This window comes from Macrobrachium rosenbergii, chromosome 26, assembly GCF_040412425.1.
Source record: "Macrobrachium rosenbergii isolate ZJJX-2024 chromosome 26, ASM4041242v1, whole genome shotgun sequence".
In the NCBI taxonomy this organism is placed as follows: Eukaryota; Metazoa; Arthropoda; class Malacostraca; order Decapoda; family Palaemonidae; genus Macrobrachium; species Macrobrachium rosenbergii.
In genome coordinates, this window is record NC_089766.1 from 14381141 (window position 1) to 14393965 (window position 12825).

At 38.4% G+C, this 12825-nt stretch overlaps 1 protein-coding gene across 3 annotated transcripts in view; it reads right to left on the reverse strand.

Annotated features, from left to right (window-relative positions):
• CngA (Cyclic nucleotide-gated ion channel subunit A) overlaps positions 1–12825 on the reverse strand; it is a 726729-nt gene that overhangs the window by 689236 nt on the left and 24668 nt on the right. The window contains exon 1 of one of the 3 annotated variants that reach the window (XM_067128312.1): positions 7308–7469. The exons of 1 other annotated variant lie outside the window; for it this stretch is intronic. The gene's annotated coding sequence lies outside the window, so the exon portion shown is untranslated. Of the gene's footprint in view, positions 1–1152; positions 1224–7307; positions 7470–12825 lie in introns of those variants that run through there. One more of the 3 variants, XM_067128310.1, reaches the window with a different exon arrangement.

Sequence of the window (12825 nt, forward strand, 5' to 3'; positions counted from 1 at the left end):
TTTTCAACAGGGGATAACTTAGACCTCTAAAAACATATTGAATACTTAGCACTGAAAATTAGACCTATGAAAAACACCCTAAACACAAAATAACTTAAGACCCACAAAAGCATTTACGACATAAAATATCTTAGACCTACGGAAACGTTTTAATACCAAAACGACCTGGACTACATAAACATTTTCCCCAGAGGATAAGTGAAGTCTACACTGAAAATTAGACCTACAAAAACACGGTCAATAACCAAATAACGTAAGGCCTATAAAAACATATATAACACACCTACAAAAACGTTCTCAACAAAACAACTAAGACCTAATAAACACTTTCATCAGAAAATAAGTGAACGTCCTAAACACACATCACTATACATATACTGACAATACTGTGTCCCCCTAAGAAACTTTTTCCTACGAACACGCGTCAACCTTCGTTAAATCAGCATTAGCAGGTACACGATGCTCAAGACTGGCGTTCCATAACTGCCACCTACAAAAACTTCAATAAAGCTTTTAAAAGCTATGCGGAAAAAATAGACTGGCACTGAGAGAGAGAGAGAGAGAGAGAGAGAGAGAGAGAGAGAGAGAGAGAGAGAGAGAGAGAGAGACTTGAAATGTGTAATCTCAGTTGATTTTCCAAATGTATGACTTCCTAATGTAAAATTAACAGCTTCTTTGCAAGCACTAACCAATAACTAGAAATTGCAAATAAACAACTATTTCTTAAATATATGAGTGACTAACCCCTGCTAGCCAACACTAATATAACTAGGTTGACAATGAAAGCAATAGACCTAAGTTCCGTAAGAGATCACACTAAGATAAAACTGCATGCAATTGGCATACCGGAAATTGCCTACGAAATTGCAATGCAAACCATTTTTTATTAACGTGTGTATACATAATCCTTCTAATTTATTATTTGTAAACCATATGAGTCTTCTTCATTTCATATATAAACTGCATGACAATTTTCCCTTGCAAATCGTATCAAAAACTCTTTAAAAACTCGCGTCGCACAAACTTTCTGGGCTGGCGCTTCCAGTACTTAAAATCCTTTAAAAAACGATCACCACAGGAAAAAAAATTAGCCGCGAATCTATTCCAAGCACTTTTCAGCACAGTAACATAAATAATCCCCCGATTAAATACACGAGAGCTAGATGATAGGATGTGTAACGCGCCACGTCACATCCTCTCCCCTCAACTGTCAGAGTGAGACTGCTCGGGTAGAATTGGCTGGACCTCTTCTCGTCGTTGGCAGCGCTGGATGCTGGTCGCGGGAAATCGGCGAGGTAACTATTAGGATACTCTCGAGAGCAATGGCCTAATCGCTAGACCAATGACCGTGGTTACGGGGTATAATGACTACCATATTATTCACTGTTAGCGTATTCTTAAATGATTATGATTAAGTTCTCCTGGTTGCGGGAAATGGCCGAGATAACCACTACGGTATATTCTCGCGAGCAATGGCCTAATCGCTAGACCAATGACCGTTTGGTTACGGGGTATAATGGCTACCATATCAATCAATGTTAGCGTAATTTCAAATGATTACGATTAAAATTTTAAAGATCGCGGGATATGGCCGAGATAACTAATACGGTATACTCTCGCGAGCAATGGCCTAATCGCTAGACCAATGACCGTGGTTACAAAGTATAATGACTTTTTTTACCATATCATTCAATGTTAGCGTATTTTCAAATGCTTATGATTAAAATTCTGCAGGTCGCGGGAAATGGCCGAGATAACTACTACGGCATACTCTCGCGAGCAATGGCCTAATCGCTAAACCAATGACCGTGGTTACAGGGTATAATGACTACCATACCAATCAATGTTGGCGTAATTTCACATGATTACGATTAAAATTCTGCAGGTCGCGGGAAATGGCCGAAATTACTACTACGGTATACTCTCGCGAGCAATGGCCTAATCCTAGACCAATGACCGTGGCTACTGAGTATAATGACTACCATTTTAATCAATATTAGCGTATTTTTAAATGATTATGATTAAAATTCTGAACATCAAGGGAAATGGCCGAGATAATGACATTATATTGAATGATACAATCAGTAACAAGGGATAATTATATTCTACAATAAAAATATCAACAAACTACCTATCGTTCGGATGAATATTGAAGTTTATGAATATCTAACTGTTATGCCTATCGAGAGCAGATGCTGAAAACCTGAGCTTACTAAGCATACCTGGAGCCGAAAGCATAGGCCTATACTGATGCATCCTGAGTAAGTTGATTCATATGTATGGATTAGGACATAACAAATCCAACAAAATATTGGAAACAGGATATTTGTGTTCTGGAGGCATTAAGTGTTCAATATTTGTCTAAGATCACAGACAAACATATATCTTACTAACACAGCCAATTATATCATAGGCAACATTCATAATTACCCCTCGTATTCTTTATTAGAAAATGGGAACCAAAAGGTTAAAGAAATAATACAATTTTGAAGGCATCATGAAGCATGAAAGTGATCAAATCAATAAAAACAAGTAAAAAATGCGCCGAAATTTCTTCGGTGCAATCGAGTTTTCTGTACAGCGTATAATGCTGGATGAAACTTCAGCCGCGGCCCATTAAAACTCAGCCACGGTCCGGTGGTGGCCTGTGTTGGTACCTGTAGCGGTGCCAAAAGTACGATTATGGCTAACTTTAATCTTGAATAAAATAAAAACTACTGAGGCTAGAGGACTACAATTTGGTATGTTTGATGATTGGAGGGTGGATGATCAACATACCAATTTGCAGCCCTCTAGTCTCAGTAGTTTTTAAGATTTGACGACTGACAGAAAAAGTGCGGAAGGACAAAGCTGTCGCAATAGCTTTTTTTTTACAGAAAACTAACAAGGGCCGAACATTAAATACACATTATCAATAATCAACGTACAAAATCAAAATATCACGTGGGAGCTAAACCCCTGTGTACATTTCATGTGAGCGCTCAACCTTGGGGCGGGAAAGTAAAAGTTCCGGAACTTTGGTCGTTTCATCTCCATGCAAATGACAACCTAAAATTCATCGGTTATCGTCAACTGGACCATCATTTCCGATAAACTTTAACGTTATAAAGCATACACGACCAAAGTACACACAATTACGTCATCACTTGCAAACTTCCACAAAATAAAATGGCTAAACAGTTGGAAAACAATGAAGCGCAATGCATTGAAAATAACAGATAAATGGAAATAAATTACAGCCCGATAAATGTACACATAAATGAAAACAGTTATACTTCAGAAACTACGACGTTTAAACTTCTCAGCATTTATGGCACCGAGTGGAAAGGGAAAATTCATGTCGAGCTAAAAACCAATGAGTTCCTAATATTTCGTCCACCACGCAAGCTTAGGTTAGGGCCCAGTTGTAGGCTAACGTGACTAACCTTACACTGGCATTGGGTTAGGGCCCGTTAGGCTATCACATACTAATGTAACATTTCACAATCGAAATTTCACTCTCAAAAGGTGGCTATGAGGAAAATTATATGATGGGCGACGGGGGAGAGAGTTATCTTAACTAAGGCGGCCCATTCACTATCATACATGGATGTCCATCGTGGCGTTTGATCATACATTGCAAGCATCTCTTTTGCTCACATTGACCGAACGGTTCTCTGATGCATACTAAAGTTTGATATTAATCAATTACAGTGTAGGATCAATCATGATGAACATACATATTTGATAGTGAATGGGCCGCCTAAGGCTAAAAGGCGTAGGCCTAAGCATAGAAATTCTGACTACAGTAATACATGGAACGTCATTTCTATTAAATTCTAGTGAACTTTGCTCTTTTATCAAAAAACACAACTGTAATTCCGGATAACTACATACAACTATCAAATAGACCAAAGTTTACGTTTTTTTTTTTTTTTTACTTCACAGAACTTACCGTGGTATGTTGGTGTAGGAGAAGCCAAAAAATCATTAAGACAAAAGGGGGTCTATTACCCTCTTCCAACTGACAGAAATTAAAATCAAATCAACTCACTGGAATTACAATTAGCCTGTGCTAATAGCTACTTTACATAATGAAAGACCAATGCTTTAACTTTAATTGACGATCATTTTGATCTACAATTAGTCTAGGCCTATGGTTACGTCAAGTCTACATCAATTATCCGGCTAAATGTATACAGAACTAGCCGTGACAATAGAAAAATGCCTGTTTGCGGTAGAAATTGACTCCGCTCGTTTGGCAACGAAAGCTCCTTTTGTTAAATCTAAAGGGGGCATTTACACGGTCAAACGGTTTGTCCGCCCCGGCTTGCCCAAGTTGTTTGTCAATAGGTTTGAAGGGGCATCTCACGGTCAAACCAAATTTACATCCAACCTTAGTGGAGTCATGCAGTTGAAAAGTAAAGTTGCCTCTGGATCAAGACAGTTACCGCTGTTGGTTTAGCGGTGGCACTAAGGAAAAAAGATGTAAGTGGACAAAAGTCGGTTGTTAAAAAGACAAAATTTCTCATACAAACTTGCTTGTCGATCTGAGATTATGGCCACAGGGCTGGCGTAATTATATGAGAATGGTCGATGACGACGATGCAGCATATTCAGATCTCCTGAGGCTTATCTTTCCTTTTATCAGGTACTGTACAAGGACACAGACATAACAATGACTGTTTTCCTCATAACGTTGTCCCGTGAGCAGCTGCTAGGTTCAAGTTCTTTAGTATTTCCTGAAGAGCATACAACCCCTTGTTTCTAGTTATCTTATTGGCATATTCTTAAGATTTAACAGCGTTAAACTGTAGGTTCTTTGCATTTGAGGATAAATTCCAAAAAAAACTTCCTTCTCATTCCTCTGTACTTTATTTTCTCTCAAAAAAGTTAAGTATATCTTAGTTTAACCAGACCACTGAGCTGATTAACAGCTCTCCTAGGGCTGGCCCGAAGGATTAGATTTACTTTACGTGGCTAAGAACCAACTGGTTACCTAGCAACGGGACCTACAGCTTATTGTGGAATCCGAACCACTTTATGACGAGAAATGAATTTCTATCACCAGAAATAAAGTCCTCTAATTCGTCATTGGCCGGTCGGAGAGTCGAACGCTGGGCCAACAGCGTGCTGGCCGAGAACTCTACCCACCCCTCCAATGACGAACTATTCATACTTGGGCCGGAAATATGAACTGTCTTAACAAGTCAAGATCCAAATAGCTTATGGGGTTTGATGTTTGCCGATCGTTCACATGAGCAAAGTATTTGGGGGTAACTTAAGCCCCGCCCACAAAAGTCAGGCCGAGCTGCACTTCCTTCAGTTTCTTCAAACCGTTTGTCAATGGCGTTGGCCAACCAAATACCCCATTCACAGTCAAATTTCATTTCTAACACATGTTGGCAAACCGGGTTGGACGAACTGTTTGACCGTGTAAATGCCGGGGCCCTAATGCGTCTGGCGGATTAGGTTCCGTTCTAACTCCGTTTTCCGCGTTGCCCATAGACATTCGGATTCACTTCAGTTTGCTGAAACCATGCAGAGTGAAGACACGTCCGCTCCTAATGTTCCATAACTTCTAAAGGATTCTTTCCGCCAATATCTGATACATTAACATATTACAAGAATAATTCTTTAGGACATCATGATCGCTTGAATATTCGGGGTAAACTGAACAAGAAACTTAAACTTTGTTTATAACGGTATTGTAGGACTAAACTAACAGTTGTGCTTCAGGCCACTTGGAAAAAATGTTTTCAATATGTGAATAATCGTACTCTCACTGACGTTAGATTTCTGTTCTGTCTCGCAATATTTTCGTCGCCCACATTTTTTCTTTTTTTTTTCCGAGTCTATTTTTTCAATGATAAAAATTAAAACCAAACAATAAAAATGAAAATGGGCTGAACTGGCAAAAAGTGGGCGGAGTCCGTCGCCCTCTCCGACCAACTCGCAACCTGCCGTTGCCAGGTTCGTGGCTTCCGTTTAGTTCGGGTTGGCCAAAACCTCACGACTATGGCATGATGATTCTCAGGATTTACTTGTTTCAACTAAACCCTGAAAGGGAAGCATGACTGCTACGTCGGCAGATGAGGAGTTCTGCGGGGAGTGTACTGAACTTCGTAGGCAGTATCTTTGTCTGTGGAAAATTAATTAAGAGCGAGGATTATTCTGATTTGGGGAAACGAAATGAGGCATATGATAAATTAGTTGGCAAATTACAGAAAAGGACGCAATATATTATATTATGTATATTTATTATTATTATTATTATTATATATATATATACACATATATATGTATATGAAATTTTAATCACGTATATAAATCACGGTGTGATTAAAATTTCATAATAAGAGCTGCCTGTTCCAAACGTACCAAGGAGCTATCATGCATGGAGGTGGGTTTTATATATTTATATATATATATATATATATATATATATATATATATATATATATATATATATATATAGTGTATGTATGTATGTATGTGTTAGTACTAATGTTTAAATTACATTGTTATTTTACTTCCGTATACTAAAAGTGTGTGATAACGTTTTCAATAATATTTTCATTTTGTATAAATTAAAATTTTTGTATATTAAAGAGCTGATAACTGTACAGTACTCTTGCTTGGTTAAAGAGAAGTAGGTTTAAAGGCTTAGTCTTCTTTAACGGACCCTAGACCTACTGCACTAGATCTATACAGAAATACTAGATCTATACAGAAATGGTGTTTATGAAACATTGTTAAGCTTTTCCCTTCATAAACTCTTGCTACAAAACTTGAATAATTGCTTTACGTGTGTCTGGGTTTATATGCCCCAAGAAACGACCTACGGCAAGGAAGCGAAACGTGGCCAACAACCTCCCGTGCGGTGGTATTGTCTGTCTCATACAAGTGGTTTTTTTTTTATGAAAGGGGAGACCATATATAATAATTCCACGTAGGTCTGTTCTTTGATTCTCCGGTAATTAAACCAGTCGCCAGGTTAAAGCTTCAATTCATTAAGTAGACAATCGTGAGATAATTCATTTCTCTTCTTCGACCAGAGTTGAATCCAGGTTCTCCTTTCTGGCTGGGGTTTTCCAGTTTTAGCTGCCACAGCCACTGCTCCGAGAGCGCATTCTGTATCGTCATCACTGAGCGTAGCGGCCATATCCTCGCTCTACCAGGTTTCGGCAAACTGAAGTAAATCGGAATGTCTATAGGCAACGCGGATAGCGGAGTTAGAACGGAACTTGATCCGCCGGTCGGATAGTCAAGTAACACCATCTCCAGCTTAGCGTTGACGAGAAACATCGAGATATACTATTACTTACCATGATAATGAAATCATAGTCTGTTCACTGGAATCCGCAGAAATTCGGTGGTAACGGGGGGAGGGTTCTGTGTTAAATCGTAACACAAATACTTGACGGAATAACATAAACGATATTAAGTACGGACACTGCACTCCACACTTCACAAGTTCACACACCTACAGGACTCGGTAAAGAAATTTGGAACCTAACTCAAATTCCGACTCTCCAACCATGCCTTCTAAAACGCCCCTCTCTATCTTTCCTAGTTCCAAGTTACCTTTTAAATTCAAACCTAATTTTAGTGCACGGATGTAAAATTATTAATACTTAAACACTGGCTATATAACACAGTAATTGTGTGCACACGCTCGAAATATTAAGCTACAGAAAAGACAAATCAGACACTTATAAGAAAATGTGGGCAAGTTGGATACCGCGATCGTTAAAAAAACTGGTTTTAATGAATTGTCAATCAGTTTTCATAAGAGTTTTGTCATGTGATTTTCTGTATTATTAACGGAACTCTAATATGAATACACATTAGAAAACAGCACGTCAGAAGTTATTCTATTGTAAAAGTTTAATACATTAGACTAGCAACTTTATTCCAAGAGAATATTTCAGAATTTATTAGGAGAGTGGTTATATATATATATATATATATATATATATATATATATATATATATATATATATATATATATATATATATATATATATATATGTATATATATATATATATATATATATGTGTGTGTGTGTGTGTGTGTGTGTGTGTGTGTGTGTGTGTGTGTGTGTGTGTGTGTGTGCCTGGAAACTATGGGTACGTCTGAAAGAGCCTCCTTTGATTTGTTAGTTTTACGGCAATAAATCTCTAACACTCCTAAGGCTTACACAGGACGGTCTATAGACGTAGTATTAAAGGCAGAATTTATAGCCAGAAACCCATGAAGCTCTTTCATTCCTTTATTTTTAAGTCTGGCTCAGAGAACTGCGTAAAAAAGAAAATTTACTACTATAATATATTTTTAAACTCGTTATTTCTGTCTCACAAACAACTTAGCATCGGAACAGATGCTTCAAATGCTTCTCTCTCTCTCTCTCTCTCTCTCTCTCTCTCTCTCTCTCTTCCCTTGCATAAGGTACAATCAGCCAGAGATGGAGCAGTGGCTGAGTGGTGCAACATTCAGCTCATTCACATTTTTAAGGTCCGTGGATTGCAATCTAAGGGTGTGGGACTAGCAACTTCACCCCCAATTTCTTGATGAAAATTAGAAGGTTATACCTATCTAGTAACAAGCCTTCCAAGGAGGAAAAAGTTGAATTGTGGAATAAAATATATGGAAATATAAAAATCATATCCATAAGGGGGCGGCCCCTGACTAAAATCCGTATAATAGTCACTGCTACTTCCATCCATTAAAGTTAACTTATGTATAAGTGGACTATATAAATATATGTCTACTTTTCGCAGTTAAACCACAGAAACACATTTAGAGATATATGCAATCAACTTCAAAAGCAAATTTTTACAAAAAAAAAAAAAGAAATGGGCCATGGACAAAAATTTATAGACTTTGAGCTAATAATTTTATAAACAGTAACTGGCGAATATTTAACAGGGAGAGAGAGAGAGAGAGAGAGAGAGAGAGAGAGAGAGAGAGAGAGAGAGAGAGAGAGAAGCTGTGGAGACAGGCAAGGCGGAAAAAATGACAAAGGACTCGAGTTTCAAGTCTCCTTCCAGACGGCTAATAATAGAACTTAAATGTTTATACTGCACACAGCACCTTACGGAGATGATGAGGAAAATTTATTGACAAAGAAAGAGAGCAAGGCTTGCACAAACACCGAGTCATTTTAAACCCAAATATGAGTTGCAAAACATCGGCAGTGTTAGATTTATTGCAATAAAGTCGTTGCACATTGCTACAAAGTGATGCATAACATCATGATTGCTCGCTGTGTATAGATACCATATATATACACCCATAAACACATACCGTATTTCATAAATATATTTTGAACGAAAGAAGTACAAACAAATTTTATTTAGACATGGCAACTGCTCATAAACAGTGGGCGTAGCTTGTGACTCACTTTAGGCTCAACGCTGCATCTGGCAGCCATCCATAGTCTCATTCATTCTTAAAGATACCTGTAACACTCTCTGGTATTTACTGGACAGTTGCTTTCACTATTGGGAGTATAGCTCTCATATTTAGCGAACTCCTACCTTATTTTGTCTCATAAATAGTACTATGAAAGGCAGGTTTGCTCTAAGCTTCTCTAGGCCTACCTGGTGTCAGGAATCTGTTCTTCACCAAACCGGCCTCACTGTCTTTTTTTCTGCATGTCCAATTTTGGCCAGCGTTCCTTTTGAGCCAAAGATGATTGCTCCTCCTTCCTTAATTGTCTTATAACACGTATTACCTCATCACTTGCTCAGTTGAGTGACGTTCTCTCCCCTTTCCTACATTAGCTTTGGAGTTCTCTCTTTATAGTCTCCACCTTTCAAGAGGTTGGTTTTCTTCTTTTCTCAAAGTTTAGCACCTTTCCTTTTCTTGTTCCTGCTCTCATCAAGCCTGGGCTAAGCAACTGGTTATCTGCTCCAAAACATCCTACAACATTGTCTATTTTTAGCACCAAAGCTAGGACGCCTAAACTCTTCACCGAACGAAGGTGAGAATAGAATATAGAATTTAGGCCAAAGGCCAACTGCTGGGACCTATGAGGTCATTCAGCGCTGAAAAGGAAATTGACAGTAAGGTTTGAAAGGTGTAACAGAAGGAATACCTCGCAGTTGCGCTATGAAACAATTGTTCATGAGGATGGAAACTCAGATTGAAGAGATTAAGAACTGAGGTACAGTAAAAGGAATGAAAGAAGTTGCAGCGAGGGGCCTAAGGGACGCTGCAAAGACCCTTAAGTAATGCCTAAAGTGCACCACGTGAGGCGCACTGATGGCACCAACTCCCTACGGGACCGAACGAAGGTAGAGTAAGACTTGACTGGCGAAAACAACAATGCTCAGCGGTCTTTATAGCATAACTAACATGATATGAAACTGTCAGGAAGATTTTATTTTGGGGTGGTAGGGGATTTTTGGGGGGGCAAACCATGGAGTTTCATTCCGCTGTTATATTCGTGTGTCAACTTCATAAAATCAATTAAAAACAGCACAGGTGCCTTGCAAAGCAAATTTTTCTATTTTACACACACACACACTATATATATATATATATATAAATATATATATATATATATATATATATATATATATATATATATATAAATATATATAAATATATAATTATATATACATATTTATATATATATATACATACATACATATATGAGTACAAAAAACTCTGGGTACAGGATAGTGTCATAGCCAGCAGGGAATATTTGATATCTGTCGGTTCAGGAGGGCAGGAAGAGGCAATAACAGCAGTAAAGTGGTGTGATGAGGAAAATAGAGGCATAGAAGAGAGAGAGAGAGAGAGAGAGAGAGAGAGAGAGAGAGAGAGAGAGAGAGAGAGAGAGAGATTTTGGAGTTCAACTGCATGACGGAGAATAAGGTTAGTGCAGGCATACATGAGGATGGATAGGGAACTCAAAGAGAAAGTTAAAGAGGAAAAAGACGAATAATGAAAATTAATAAGGACATGAATGTAAGCGATGACTTTAGGATGCAAGCACTGTTTTAGAGAGAAAATGAACCTCAGAGCAAACGATACGAATGGAGTCTTGTATCACGTTAGTTATGCTAACAAACAAGTAAAAAATGCGCTGAAGTTTCTTCGGCGCAATCGAGTTTTCTGTACAGTGTATAATGCTGTATGAAACTCTCACCCGCGGCCCATGAAACTTTCAGCCACGGCCCGATGGTGGCCTGTGTTGTTGGCACATACAGCGGTGCCGGACGCACGATCATGGCCAACCTTAACCTTAAAAAAAATACCGAGGCTTGAGGGCTGAAATTTGGTATGTTTGATGAATGGAGGGTGGATGATCAACATACCAATTTGCAGCCCTCTAGCCTCAGTAGTTTTTAAGATCTGAGGGTGGACAAAAAAAAGTGCGGACAGGCAGACAAAGCCATTTCAACAGTTTTCTTTTACAGAAAACTAAAATGGCTGGACACTGAAGATAGGAGAGTGTCTGGTTTGGTGTCAAGGTTGGCCTGACCAAATAAAGTTTTGTGACTCTATGGCTGAAGCTATAATAGTTTGTAACTCCATGGCTGTTTAATAATCTTTATTCCCCTGTAGAGGGGGAGTCCCGTCAGTGCACCTCATGCGGTGCACTGTTGGCATTAATTAAGTTCTTTGCAGCGTTCCTTCGGCCCCTAGCTGCAACCCCTTTCAGTCCTTTTGCTGTACGTCCATTCATATTCTTTTTCTCCCATCTTACCTTCCACCCTTTCATAACAATCGATTCATAGTGCAACTGCGAGGTTTTCCTCCTGTTACAACTTTCAAACCTTTTTACTGTCAATTTACGTCTCTGCGCTGAATGACTTCATAGGTCCCAGCGCTTGGCCTTTGGCCTAAATTCTATATTCCATTCAATAATCGTTATTAAAAGAGTATTAGGTAAATTAGAAAACGGACAGCAGCTGTAGACACAAAAGTGTGGGATAATAAAACGGGTCGTTAATGGAGAGTGAAAAGACTGACGTATGCAGACGATGAACTGATTGGGTACAGTGAAGAAAAACTAAAAAAACCAGTGGAAAATGTGAGTGATTGCAAGAGCTGAAAGCTGAAGGAAAAAGTGAGTCAAACTGTTAAGGCTGAGAGGGTGACTGGGAGCCAGGATGGTGGGTCAATAAATATTAATACGGATGGTGGGGGTTGGAAGTCACAGATTCATACCTGTACTTGGGCGTCAAAGCAACGATCAAATTATTATTATTATTATTATTATTATTATTATTATTATTATTATTATTATTTTTTTTTTTTTTTTGGTCTATCACAGTCATCCTATTCGACTGGGTGGTTTTTATAGTGTGGGGGGCTTCCGGGTTGCATCCTGCCTCCTTAGGAGTCCATCACTTTTCTCACTATGTGCGCTGTTTCTAGTAGCACACTTTTCTGCACGAGTCCTGGAGCTACTTCGGCATCTAGTTTTTCCAGGTTCCTTTTCACGGATCTTGGATCGTGCCTAGTGTTCCTATGATCATGGGTACAGTTTATTATTATTATTATTATTATTATTATTATTATTATTATTATTCAGTAGATGAAACCTATTCATATGGAACAAGCCCACCAAAGGGGCCACTGACTTGAAACTCAAGCTTCCAAAGAATATTAAGGTGTTCATTAGGAAGGAGTAATAGGAAGTAAAGGGAAATACAGAAAGAAGAGATCCCACTTATTAAAAAAGTAAAAATAAATTAATAAACAGATAAATGGATAAAAATATATTAAAATGCAAGAAGTAGCATGAGAAAAGAAGCGTCACGGGAGGGTAGTAGTAGAGTGTGAGCAGAAGATTTGGAACAGGACTGGAGTGTTTTTACAAGACA